At 37.1% G+C, this 14,855-nt stretch overlaps 1 protein-coding gene across 2 annotated transcripts in view; it reads right to left on the bottom strand.

Annotated features, from left to right (window-relative positions):
- LOC119597852 (gastrula zinc finger protein XlCGF8.2DB-like) overlaps positions 1–13,608 on the bottom strand; it is an 80,286-nt gene extending 66,678 nt beyond the window's left edge. The window contains exon 1 of one of the 2 annotated variants that reach the window (XM_037947507.1): positions 13,572–13,608. The gene's annotated coding sequence lies outside the window, so the exon portion shown is untranslated. Of the gene's footprint in view, positions 1–13,404 lie in introns of both variants that reach the window. The other variant, XM_037947506.1, reaches the window with a different exon arrangement.
- Positions 13,609–14,855: the final 1,247 nt, after the last annotated feature.

Raw genomic sequence — 14,855 nt, forward strand, 5'->3', positions numbered from 1 at the left:
ATCGTTCCTAGGTGCAGGTTGCATTGGGGCTTTGAGAAAATTTTGAGCGTTCGTAGAACCAGCCTTCCTTAAGACGACTGCAGTTCACTCGCAAATGGCCAGGTAATCCCAGATCCTGTTGGGGTGCGGGTGCTTGGCTGAGTATTTTGAGCATTGTACCAGGTGACCACCAACAATTACTTGGATGGGGTAGTGTCGAGATTCCTTTCCCAGACCCACCATCAGTGAGGATCCACTTGACTGAAGTCAGGGGGCGATCTCCAAACTGAAGAGTGGTAAAGCAGCAGGTATCTGTGGCATACAGCTAAACTGTTAAAGGCTGGTGGGGAGCCTAAGGCAAGGAGCTTTGCATGCTGTCCTGTCTGCCATCTGGCAGACTTGTAACATTCCCCCTGACTTGCTGTGGGTCATCCCTCTCTGGAAGGGGAAAGGGGATCAGTGGGACTCCAGTAATCATTGAGGCATTACACTGCTCAGTATACCGGTCAAGGTTCTCGCTCACATCCTGTTGAGACGTATTAGAGACCACCTGCTGAGGCACCAGCGGCCAGAGCAATCTGGATTCACTACTGGAAATTCCACAATAGATCGTATCCTGGTGCTTTCAGTCATTGTAGAGCGCCTTGAGTTCGGGCATAGGCTGCTTGCAGTTTACATTAACCTCAAGAAGGTGTTTGATATGATGCATTGCAAATCCGTCTGGGAGAACCTGAGACTGAGAGGAATTCCAACAAGGATTATTGCATTAATAGCAAGCCTGTATACTGTGCTGAAAGTGCTGTAATGTGTGGTGGGGGCTTCTTCCTTGTTAGTTCAGGAGTGAGGCAAGGCCTTGTTTTTGCACCAACACTTTTCAACACTTGCATAGACTGAATACTGGGTAGAACTACTGTCCAAAGTCACTGCAAAGCAACTCTAGCCAATATCAAGGTTACAGACCTTGACTTTGCTGATGTTGCTATCCTTTCTGAGTCTCTGGAAACCCTAGTGGCAGCTTTTGATGCATTTAGCAATGAAGCAGGGGCTAGAGGTCTTCTTGACCAAGACCAAGATCCAGGACTTAGGCAAATGTGGCGTTCATTTATGAGGTTGTCTTGAGTTAACTCATTTCTTGCTCGAAAATTCGCGCATTTTGATGTCACTTTCTATCAGACCAGTATTGCGCCCTCTCCTTCTCTCTGCGGTCAAAGCCACTATTTCCCTTCCTACTAGGAAATCCACTCGGGCTTTATCTAGAGGGGGCACTATTAATTAACATCAAGTGTGAGCTCTCCTGTATCATTACCTGAGTCATACTCTTGATGAACCCACACCATAAAATTACAATAATCATAAGAGGGTTACTGATAATTTAATTTCAGTCTTAGAGGTCACTGAGAGAAGGGTAATATCAAACAATTGATAATCTTACATTTCTTGATATATTGAATTATAAATCATTAAACTTTTACAACTAAAAGCCTTAATTGACACAGATGTCCACTTCTCCTATAAGGTGTGTAGTATAAACTGTCCTTCTCTTATGTCTTCCTTCTTGAATCCTTAGTCTGTACAGACTTTTCTCAAATTTTTCATATCTTCACAGTATCATTTCAGAGGATTCCTAAGGATGGCATCTGCTTTACATCTGGTGGATCTCTCCAAAGACATCTCAAGAAGCAAACAAAACAACAACGACAACAAAAAACATTCATAAAAAAAGAAACAGTTGTTCTATTTTAGGAATGATAAAACAATAAAAGATTCAATATATCTGATTTCTTGTAAGAACAAAAACTACTTTTGACAAACAAATTGTGTATATTCATGCCATTATATACGATCTGAGTAGTTTTATATTTATACAATTATATATTTTTATGAAACCCTCATTTTTGCATTATTCTATTATAAATTTAAAGAACGCTCCTTGAATGGGTTTTAAATCCTCAATAATAAGGGAGAGACTGAATGGTATCCAAGTGCCAATGTCAGCCACTAGCTGTGAAGAAGATATTCAATTTACCATGGTTTTTCACTTTGTTCTCAGATGATTATTTGTTATTGTTCTGTAATTAGATCTATAGTATTTTATAATTTTATTATTGATATTAGTACAGCTGAATGTTCTTTCTTACTTCGGGTATTTCGGACATTTACCAGGCACTTGTTTCGGTTCTCTCTCTTTTGGTTATGGATAATATCAGCTTTTATGATATCTTAACATTTTAACATCTATTATTTTTAAACCCATTTTAAATTATCAGGTCACAAAATTTTACAAGATGTGGTTTTTTTACCCCATACAGGAAATCCCTTTAAAAATGGAATTTCCCAGAAACAAAATTAATACATATGGTTTCTTCTTTAAAAAATCCTTTATAGAACCTTAATATAAAAAGCAACATGAAAAATAACTGTGTCCCCTTTAAATTTTAAAGAAAAGCATTATAGGGGAAACAAAGAAAACTAAATTTTGAAGGGAAACTCGCATATTTTAAATTTTTTCCTTATCTTAATGAAAATAAAAATATATAGCACTGATAAAAAAAATAGAAAATAAAGATTTTTTTTGAAAAAAAATATCGTCTTTCAAAAAAAAAAAAAAAAATTTTTTAAAGTACAAATTTGTCTTACCACCCTAAAGAAAATTTAAATGAGGTATACAAAGAAGTAGTGAAAAACCAAGGAGGTATAAAAGGGTGGCACAGCAAATTTTTTGGGTCATTTTCTTCAGTCTAGTGTTTTTACAGACCAGACTCTCAAGACCTCGGGAATAAAGAAAATTTGGCGCAAACATTAAAAGACTTCAGTTATTATTATTATCTTTTAAAAGGGTTTTTTAGATTCTTATGGTATTTTCCCTGGATCGTGTTTTTTTGGTCTTTTTTGTTTTTGGGAGTTTTTCTTCTTTTTTAATTGATTTGTTTTGATTAATTTTTATTATAATGTTGATTATTCTTTTTTTGTAAAAAGATTTTCAGGTTTTTCCAGTATAGTTCCTTTTAGGAATTTGGGATTTATCCTTTTATGACATTTCCAGAGGAAAAATCGTAGAAATGGGGAAGCTTTATAAAAAATTCACTGCAGGGACTCTTACCCTCAATAGATAGATTGTCATTACATAATGTGTGTGTGTGTGGTATGGGGGTGTGTGTGTGGTGTGTGTGGTAAATATATTATAATATATATATATTTATTTTTAAATATATATAAAATATATATATATATATATATATTAAATATACATAAATGGTATATATGTTAATATACACACACATACACACACAACACACTACCACAACACACACACCAAAAACACACACACACACACACACCACAAACACACAATTATATAAATATATATATATATATAAAATATATATAATATATATGAAATATATACAAATTAATAATATATATATAAATTTAAAATATACAATATGTTTTATATATATATAAAAATATATGTGTATAATCCCATATCATCATCAAGAGGCGACGCCGAGGGGGGGGGTGGCCGCATCCCCCCTTTCCCTTCCAGCCACGAGGACCCTCGAGGCGAGTTCCGGGCAGGCCCCGGCCCATCTCAAATTTCCTCCGACGGGTTTCCCGAGCTGCCCATGCCATGACTCCTGGGTCGCCCCAAAGGGTTTTCCCTCCACCTGGGGTTGTTCGCGAGAGACTACCGAGGGGGCAGGGTCGCCCACAGGGGGGGAACAAGTAGGGGCCATATAGCCGAGATAGCATCCCGGATTATGCAAGTAACAGCCCATGCCAGTCTCACGGTGTAACCCCGGTTGGAACGTGGTTGAAGTGTACCCCTGATCTGGGAAGGGATTTTTTACAAAAGCACAAGGCGGACTCCAAGACACGGTAGGTCCGGGTTTTCGCTTCCATAAAGAAAAAAAAGGCAGTATAAACCTTGAAGAACGCAGCTTGGCCCTTTCTATAGGTACCGACACCTCCAAACGTTTGTTATCGATTTCATGGCTCCTTTTGCCAGACCAATCGCTATGACTTTTGGTCTGACAACCCAGAGATAGGACTCGTACCAAGGTATGTAAAAATCTCTGTAATTAACGTCCTCCGCAAGAGGATCGACTGAAGGGGTTTCCCCTAAAGGCCCCAAAGCCTAATCTTGGTCTTGGTTCAAAGACCTATGGGCCCAAAGGGCTTCACCTCTTGCTAAAGCATCAAGAGCCGCCCCCAGTGACCCCAAGAACTGATAAGATGGCAACATCGTCGGCAAAATAAGGTCGAGACCTTGAATTGCCTAGGTTGCCCACAGACTTTGGTGAGCTTGCCATTATCCAGCCAAAAGGGTGTTGAAAAAGGGTGTTTATATATATATATTATATTTTTAAATTATAAAATATATTATATTATATATAAATTATAAAAATATATATATATGTGTGTATAATATAATATATATATATATAATATATTATATATATATTATATGTACTTTATATGTAATATATGTTTAAAATATATAATATAAATATATATATTATATAATAATATAATGATGTATATAAACATACAAAAAATGGTAAAATTTTAAAAATTATAATAATATAAAATATAAAATAAAATAATATATATATTATTATAACATTAGTACCAACACACACACAAACCCAAAAACAACACACCCACACCACAAAAAATTAAATTATATTTAATATATATAAAATATTAATATATAATATTTTAATATTGATATGTATATTTTACATAAATATATAAATATCTACTATCATCTATCTTTTTCTACATATACATAAAAACATATAAATATGTATATAAGCACGCCAGGGGTTTTTGTTTTTGTGGAAAACAGTGTAAATGAAAGGATGACCGGGGGCATGTTTAACATAAAGGGGGCCCGGGCAAACATGACGCAACGGTGTGAGCGGGGGGGGAAAGCGGGGAAACAACCCAAGAGAGACGCAGTTGGTGTGCCTGTGAAGACCGTGGTCCCGTTGTGATTTGATAAACTTTGTGTTCCCGTTATAAGCGATTGCAGTGTGACATGTTTTTTCTCCCTGTTTGTCCCTATAAAAAAAGTGTCGGGTAAAATAATTTTGTAAATAAAGGGAAAAAGATGTCATTTTGTGTTTTTTTTCGGCCCTCCTCCCCCCGTGGCGTTCCCTTCTGGTTTCTGGGACGCTGTGGTGCTGGGTTGCCTCTTGGGTGTTCAGTGTTCAAAACCCTGTATATAACAGCGTCTGCCCCCTCCTTTTGGTTTTTGGTGGCGAGAGAGACGGGGGTCGGCGTAACAAATGGGTCAGGAGGGGGGATTTGGATATTGATCAGTGAGGCCCCGATTTTCATGTGGTCCAAAGATGGTGGCAGCCATAGGGGAGGAGGTATGACTGAAACAGGCACGAGTGAGGGAAAGCTGAGCCGATGGACCGTCACTGCCCTGTGGCCGGGATGAGGGAAAAAAATGGCACAAAGGGCAGAACGCAGGCACAGAGGGCACAGGCTCTACACCAGCGTGGCAGAGGCTTTGAAAAAGCCCGTTTCGGGCCCCACCACCAGGCCGAGGAATCGGGCCCCCTTGAAGAAAACGGGGCCGCGAGCGTGGCGAGACACGTGCCAGCTGGCGGGTTGGAGGCGCTGGGGAAGGAGGCGACCCTGGGCTGCGGAAGGATGTTGGGGTCCTGGCCCGCGATTTCTTTTTTGACGCTTTTTCAGGACCAGCAGCGAAATCTCGTCAAGCAGGCACCCCTGAGGACCCCGCGGGGGGCGCTGGGAGGGGGCCCTTTGGGGTTCGAGGGCCTTCCCGAAGGCAACCGGGTCTAAGGCCAGTGCCAGCCCCGCCGTTTCCTCCGGGCCGGGAAGGCTAAAAATGGAGAAGGAGCCTGAGGAAGGTGAGCCCGAGCATTTTTCCAAGGGTTGTTGGGGTGCGGTAGGAAGGGCACAGGTAGTCGGTGTGGAAGGAGCGGAGAACAGTCCTCTCAACCCGGGGGATTTGAGCCTTCCAGCAGACTGCAAGGGGTGTGGCAGGTAGGTCACCAAACCAAGTGAAATTGTCCTAAGGGAAGGAAGGGTTTAAAGGGGGGGAAAACTCGGACAGGCTGGGGAAGGGGGTGAAACCCCAGCCCTCCCCCGGTTTCCCGGGCCCCGACTTGGGAAGCGCCCTGAACCAGCACGATTGCAGGTGGAGGTCAGTAGATGGGGGGGAAGCCATGCCCCCTGCATGGACACTGGGGCTTAGAAGACCCAGTCGGGTGATTGGTTTGGCATATGCAAAACTTCCAGACGCACCACAGAGCTGTTGGGTCCGGGACAGTGTGAGTCAAGGGGGGGCCAGTAAGGTCGTTATTGGCAGGGCCGGACGGGTGCAGCGGCTGCGGGTATGTGGCCCCTTTGGGCGAGCAGGGGTTCTGGGCCTTGACTACCCGACGCAGAGTAAAAGCGTTTGGTCGACCCTTGGGCGGAGCTGGGGGGTGCACGGTGAAGATGTGCCCTTGCTTCCAGGGTTGGTTTTTTGGGAGAGGAGTTTCGGCTGAGCGATGCACCTTGCCCCCCGGACAGAGTCTAGAATCCCCGGTGTCGATACAAGAGTGATGGTGGGTAGGAAAGGGCCCCGTGGGAGATCCAAAAAACCCGCAGCTGGGGTCATGGGTAGCGGTTGGGCAGAACCGTGGGGCCCGGGAAGGGGTTAGTTCAGTGTTGGTAGCAATTCTCCAATAAGGGGCCAGAAGGGGGCCAGTGGTGAAAGCTGGCACTTTTGAGGAAAGGGGGAGCTCCAGAAGAGTCGTCGGGGGCGGAGGGGGTGGGGGCCGGGCCCTTTTGGGGGGCAAAAGGTGTGGCGACCATGGGCGAAAAACCCCGGGCCATGGTGAAAAAAGTGGGGGTTTTTGGCCCAAGTGGGGAGAGGGGGAGGGCGACCCGGTGGGCGGATTTTGGGGGGGGGCGATCCAGGACTCAATGGGACCGGGGTTTGGGGCAGGAGATACCCCCTTTGGGCCCCTGAAAAAACTACCCGCCGCCCAACCTAGAGCGCCCCAGCAAGAGGGGGAAATAGGGCGGGTTTAAAGATTTTGGTTTCTGAGAACTGTTTTCAACGGGGACTTTTGTTTTTATGAATTTTGGCCCCAGGATAATTTTTTGAAATTTTCTGGAATTTTCTTTAAGGTTTTGGTAGCAGAGCGACGGGTGTCTCTTGTGGGGGGGATACTAGCAGTGGGTCTTGTTTTTTGGAAAAAATGTGTTAAATTTTAAAAAAAGGAACCCCATGTTTAACAGAAGGGACCGGGTCGCTGCTGTAGGGGGGGGGGAAAAAGCTAAGGGCGCGTGGGGGTTTTCTCCTTGAAAAGACCTGGGCGTTTTACCTGAAAACTTTTTGGTTTCGATGTGACGCGAGGGGGACAGTGGCCCCCGTTTGTGCCTTGAAAAATGTTGGGGTTTAAAAAATTGTGAAATTGGAAAGACTGTATTTTGGTTTATTTTTGCCCCGCCCTCCCAGGGGTTTCCCCCGGTGTTGGGGGCGCTGTGGGCTCGTGCCCGGGCGTTCAGTTTTTTCACGACCCGTGGATAGCACGCCGTTGCCAGCCGTTTTGGGTTGGTGGCAGAGAGGACGAGGCGGTCGGCGGAACATATTATACAAAATATATAATTTAAAAGGATACTACTTTATATGTATATATAATGTATATCAAAATATAATATAATTTTATATAATATATATATATTATATATGTGTGTGTGTGGTGTGTGTGTGTGTGTGGGGTTTTGTTGTAATAATATAATATTATAAATATATATTATATATATATAATTGTGTTTTTGGGGTGTGGTGTGTGTGTTGTGGGGGGGGTGGTTTTGTGTGTGGTATGTATTGTTAGTAATGTATATATATTTTTAAAAATATATATTTTTAATAATATATATATTATTATTATGTGTATAATATTGTATATATAAATTTATATATATATATATTATTATATATTATATAATATTATATATATATATATGTATATATATGAATGGTTAAAAATGTAAACAAATAAATATGCAAAACATCAGAATTTTATATTTTCTATGGAAAGGATTGGGGGAAAGGGTCTCAAAGGGTTTTATGAAAAAAAAAAGTGTTTTTATTTCAAGGGTCATATAAGACCCTAAGAATGTACTTATGAAAAGGGGGTAAAAAAAAAAAGTAAATGGGATAGAATAGGATTTTATGGAAGGGGGAAAACGGTTTAAAGGACAAAGGGGTATTTGATCAAAAGGGGGTATTATGCCTTGAGGAAAAAGAAATGTCCGTTTCCAGAGTTGTCAAAAGGCCGGGGGGGGGGAAGAAAGGACGGTAAGGGAAAAAACGAGGGGTTTGGGCTTTTGGTTAAAGCGGGGGCAGGATGTACGCTATGTGGGAGATGGACATCACAAAAGAATACCCGGGGTTTAAATGCAAAATATTGCTACTAGGGAAATGTCAGGGAAAAACAATTTTTTTATTTTTAAACAGTTAAAATGAATTGGGGTTTTGCCATGTTTATACATTCAAATAAACATAGCCTCAGAAAGGCGTAAAAACTCCTTCTGGGGGCAATAGTCAACAAACCATTGTATATTTTTTTCATCCCCAATTACAGAACAACAAAATTTTATTGGGCATCCCCCCTTGCCTGGGTCCTTGCTGGAGGATTGGGGATAAAGGCTTCACATCAAACAAGCCAAAAGGCCAGGTTACAAGATGTTTGTTGAGTTGGACGTGGAGTCTGAACACAGCCTAACCGTCTTCAGAACCAAGTCGTAATACTTCAGTCTTAAAAAAAAAAAAAAAAATGGAAGGGGAGGGGCAGAAAATGTCCACGAAAGTACCCCCAGAGATCAAAGTTTAAATCAGTGTTTGGATTTTTATTTTTTAAGTTATTTAGATATGAGGGTCACCTTTGTTTAGTAAAATCTGTGATGTAAAGGAAGGCCACAACATAGAAACTTCAACTCTTATGGTAATTTTCATCAAGTTCCCCTTTTTTCTGTTGTGTAGAGCAGATTGTCCCACTTTTTTTAACCCCTTCCCCATGATCGGAAAAAAACTATCAGGGGCCCACAAGGACAGGAAAAAATTTCGGTCTTATGCTTTCCGTTGGGGGGTTTTTGGTTGTATTGCTTCAAAAAAATGCACTTTCATTTATTATTGTATTAAAATTTCCCAATGTTTTGCATAAAATAGAAAAAAAATATTTTAAATCCTACATGCACATCATATTTTTTACTTTTTTTTTGAAATACTTTTATTTTTTCTTCTGTGCGGCTGGACACCCATTTAAAATTGGGGGATGGTCGAGTAATAAAGGGGACATTTTCCACAGAGAAGACTATGAGAAACAATGTTCGGGAAAGGGCCTTGGTTGATAACAGCCTTTCACCAACCACTGTGGGAGACTTTTACGCGACCCTTTCAGTTTCCGAAACACTTGTGAAAGTATTAGCAGAAAAAGTTTGGTTTGGAGTGCAAAATATTTTCCATTTTTGTCATGATGGTGGGGAGGTTATCAATAAAATTAAGTTTGAATTTTTGTTCCTTTTATATAAAGTCAATGATAGGGAATATAAACATGATTCTAAAAAAAAGATTATTATGTAACCTAATGGAATAATTGTAGAAACATAGTTGGTTTGGAAAGTGATGTAATATAAGGGGGGAATTTTAAATAAAAATGTATTGAACTTTTAAGGAAAATTTATCATGTTAGGAATATATTCAAGTTGTTGAGCACTTTCTTAAAATGACAAGAACATGGGATTAATGGTTTTAATATGTTTGTAAAATTTTTTAATTTCAATTAATTAAGGTTGTCAAAAGACATAAAAAAAAGCATGAAGATGCTGTATATTTAAAAAAAAATAAAAAAAAAAAAAAATATAAATAAATAAATATGTAGGGGTAGAAATAACAACTGTAAAAATAAAAAAGAAATTAATTTTAGACTTATACTAATATATAGAATTTAAAAAAAAAAGTTCTTTTAAAATAAAAATGACATTACCCCCTTTTCTAGAAGAAAATAGTATAAAATATTTGTGAGTAAAATGACCGAATCAGCATCTACACCCAAAACTTGTTGCTTTACCCAGAAAGCCCTTCCCATTAATTTATTGGGTTCCCGTTAAAAAACAGAGATTTAAATTGTTCTTCTATACCCCAGTTTTGAATGCATTTCAAAAAATTTTAAAATTTAAAATAACTTTTAACATATTATAATTTTTTTTTTGGGGGGGGAGTGAAAAACTGAAAAGAACTTGTTTTTTAAGCAACTAAATTTTAAAATTTTTAACTCAGACAAAGATATCAACCTGATATCGAAAATATAAAATAAGTATAAATTCAAAAAAATTTATATTCAAGGGGAATGCCTTTTATCTTTCCAACTTTTCAGGCAATGATGTGCACTCCAAGGCTCATTAGGTTTTTTTTCCAGAGAATTGTTCATACATTCGCCAACAAAAGGCTTTCTTTTGTATGTACTCTCACAGTTCCCCCAGAGAGCTTTCTAGAGAAAGTCTTTGAAATCACAACAAAGGTTTTCCCTTTGTATGCATCTCAGTGTTTCACAAGATTGTTTCTAAACCCTGAAAGGGTTTTTAGAAATAATCACAGGATAAGGCTTCTTTTTTTTATGGTTCTCACATGTTCCCCCAAGTGATAATTCGAGGAACCCCTTTTTTGCAAACACACAACATGGGCTTTTCTTTGTATGTATTAAATTGAACTAAAAAGCATCTTGCAGGAATTTTCTTTTTACGATCTCCAAAAATAAAAAATTTTCTCTTTGCCTGGCCTTTTGTGCAATTCTACACTGCCTTTTTTTAGGAAGTTGGTCTGGTGAGAGCAGTCCCTAGAGACCTCAAAAGGAAAGGCTTTCAAGAGCAATGGATCTTCCCCTTCACAATCAAAAACATTGAGCCATTTTGAAAACTGTTTCCCTTTAGATTGTTGATTTTTCTTAAATTTGGACTTTACATGTATTTCCTCATTTTTCTGCTGATATAAATTGCACATTTCCTCAAATCCTTGATGACTTCTTTTAGTTTAAGGTCATTCCTTCATGAATCTTCAAATTTTTTCCCTTGACGGTAAGGAAAAATTCAATGTGTTGTGGGAACTCCCATACCTAACCCCGTGTTCCATGTAAGCACCCATTCTTTAAAAAACAGTGGTGTGAATGAAAGTAAAAATCAATAATGCTGATAAAAAATTTGAATATTAATAATGACAATAATATGTTAAAAATTTTTATAAACCAGAAAAAAAAGGTACAAAAAAGTGTGAATCGACCCAGATCCATGATCCCACATCAGTACAGCAAATAAAAAAATTTACCAGAAATTCCAAATTTTGTATATATATGTGTAAATTCATAAATAAGAAAACATAGTGAATATAAAGTGTTGGGAACTTTATCACAGCTATCAACACATGCTAAAATTTTAAAACAAAAGAAGTGAAAGAGGGAGATACCCCTTTTTTTCTTTTAAATGCCATATCGAATTGTACCTCCTCAGTACACCGATTTTTGATAAAAATCCAGTTGAAAATGAAGATTGTATGGGTGAGTAAAAGGTTGGATTCTCCCCATTTACGTGATTTTGGGATAGTCAGACACTCATTCACTTTGTACACTGGTGACCACATTCGACCTCATGCTGTTTAAAAATATTTTACAGGGTTCCCCAAGATCCAACATTTTCATTCCCCTTTTTTATTTTGTCTTATTTAATAGAATCAAACCCAAAATTTTAGTAGTATTTTTTTAATAATAAAAACTATATGCTTGAGCAAAAACCCCGGATATCACAGTGCAAATCCAATACTCTTTTTATGACAATTTATATATAGGGGGTATTGGTGTGTCATTTTATCAGTTTTATTCTTGTTGTATTTATGTGCAGCATGGCGGTGCGTGTTCGTGCTTTGTTGGGGTGTGTGTGTGTGTGTGTGTGTTTGGGGGGGTGTGTGGTGTGTGGTGTGTGTGTGTGTGGGTGGGTGTGTTTTGTGTAGAACATGAAATAAAAATTTCAAATATAATATATATATATATATATATATATATAATATATTATATATATATATATAATTATAATATGCACACAAATTTTTTTTTTATAATATAGAAAATTTAAAAATAAAATACATACTTAATAATATAAAATTTTAAAATTTAAAAATTAATTTTCAAAAATTTACACACACAAATAAACATATATAAATATACACATATACATATAACAAAAATATATATATATATATATATATATATATATATATATATGTATATATATATATATATATATATATATATTATAATATATATATATATATATATACATATATATATTATATATATATATACTAATATAAAAATATAGAGAGAGAGAGAGAGAGAAGAGAGAGAGAGAGAGAGAGAGAGAGAGAGAGAGAGAGAGAGAGAGAGAGAGAGATAGATAGATAGATAAAAAGAAAGATAGATAGACAGACAAATATATATACCAATATATATACATATGTACATATATATCTATGTATATATATCAATATATATACATATATACACACACGAACACACACACTATATATACATGTATATATATATATATATATATTATATATATATAATATATATATATATATTATATCTATATATATATATTATATTATATATATTATATATATATATATATATAATATATTATATATATATAGCATATATATATATATATATTATATCATATATATAAACTATATATATATAGTATATATATATATATATATATATATATATATATATATATATATATATATATAATAATACTATATGCATATTATATTAATATATCATATAATTATATTATACATATATATTATATATATATATATATATATATATTATATATATATATATATAATGATCAGCACACAAACTTCACTTGTAATTGTTTAAATAGAAAAAACTGCTTTCAAAATAGGAGTTTTCCTTATAATTGTGACTGTGTCCAATCTAAATAATCATGTATCTGTAATGATTGGCCTGCAAATTAAAGGCTAACAAATAGCAATTTGTCGAGTGATAACCGTGGCCTCCATGCTATGGAAAACGCTGATGAATATCCAGTTAAATGCAGTTTCGATCACTTCCTTAACTGATAATAAATCGCCCAAGGACTTCTGCCCTCTTTTTCTTTGGGGTATTCATGAATAATTGTTGTTCTTTGTCAAAACGCCAAAGGCGCGAGGCCAGTGGGGGACGCGCTTTGCTTTACATATTAAAGTTTTTTGAATACCGTATTGTGGACAAATGAACGTTTATTTCCTTTACAGAGTAAGTGTAAGATTCGGAATGTAAACTGCTATAATAAACATGAACTTACACACAAAACACTGTGTTCATTCATGACGTGGTTTTGAATTAACTTGCTGGAACTCCCTCCTTGCAGAACAATTAATAATGTCACTTTTCTGTCAGACTCTAGACTTTCAGGAACTCTGAATCCAAGAAAATTTGGCGTCATGCGAAGTACATACATTAAAAGGCTTTAATCCAACTCAAAAATTAGTGTCTCACTACATGGCTTTCGATCAGCTGTTCTGTGTCAACAAAACAGGACGACAACGAACGCAAATGTATTAAAATCTGGTCAACAAAATCACGGAAAGGAAGGAATAAAACAAATAGGCATTAATGGAGGAAAGACAGAATATAATGGGGTATGTTATAACACTTTTTTTAGTAAATGTGTTTTTGAATCTTCACTGGAGGAGCACTCTATCACTCTCAATAAATATATCCACTAACACACACACACACACACACACACACACACACACACACACACACACACACACACACACACACACACACACACACACACACACACACACACACACACACACACTGTGTAACATCATATATATATATATTATATATATATATATATATATATATTATATATATATATATATATATTACATCATATATATATATATATATATTATATATATATATATATATATATATATATATATATATATATATATATATGTATGTATGTATGTATGTGTGTGTGCGTGTGTGTATGTATGTATGTATGTATGTATGTATGTATGTATGTATGTATGTATGTATGTATGTATGTATGCATGTATGTATTTTCGGGATCCGCACTTGACGATATTACCTCGTCACTTCGGTCTGCTAAAGCGCCTACCCCCGTGTACAGAGGGCCTGACATCTCCCCCAGACCTTGCTCTCCCCTGCGCTACCAAACGGATCATCTTCGCCGCCACCGTCCGTATCTCCTGGTCTCCCCCGAACATGCACACTTCCACTGCCGGGTAGTACGGTGTCGATTTCCAGTGCCCAGGGGATCCAGTCCCTTTATGGAATCGCAGGTCTCAGCCAGGCACGCGGTCCTCGCAGCCTAGCCTGCAAATTCCCACTTAAAACAAGTAGAGTCAAACTCGCTTGCGTTTTATTGTCTCTCTGCTATTTCCCTTTTTTTCAAAGTCACTTAACACCTGTACTACGCAGTTACTTTTTTTTTTTTAGATTGTATAAATGCCCACTTAGTTGAGGGAAGAAAATGCATTAAGGAAGCCAAAATCAACGTAATATAAGAGATATGTATACTGAAATGGTCAGAAAGTTTTGTTGTGTCGTGTTAGTAAAACAATTCTACTCTTTAAGACACTTTAACACTTGCCTCTGCGAGAAAAACTATTAATAATCAATTATTTATATACAACCGCATAAACGCATCTCAAATTGCATGCATTAATTACTTACATATATAGTCTATCAATAATTACTTTAAGGAATATGTTACATGTTGAATTCAGCCCGCCGTTT

Source organism: Penaeus monodon, chromosome 40 (assembly GCF_015228065.2).
Source record: "Penaeus monodon isolate SGIC_2016 chromosome 40, NSTDA_Pmon_1, whole genome shotgun sequence".
Classification (NCBI taxonomy): domain Eukaryota; kingdom Metazoa; phylum Arthropoda; class Malacostraca; order Decapoda; family Penaeidae; genus Penaeus; species Penaeus monodon.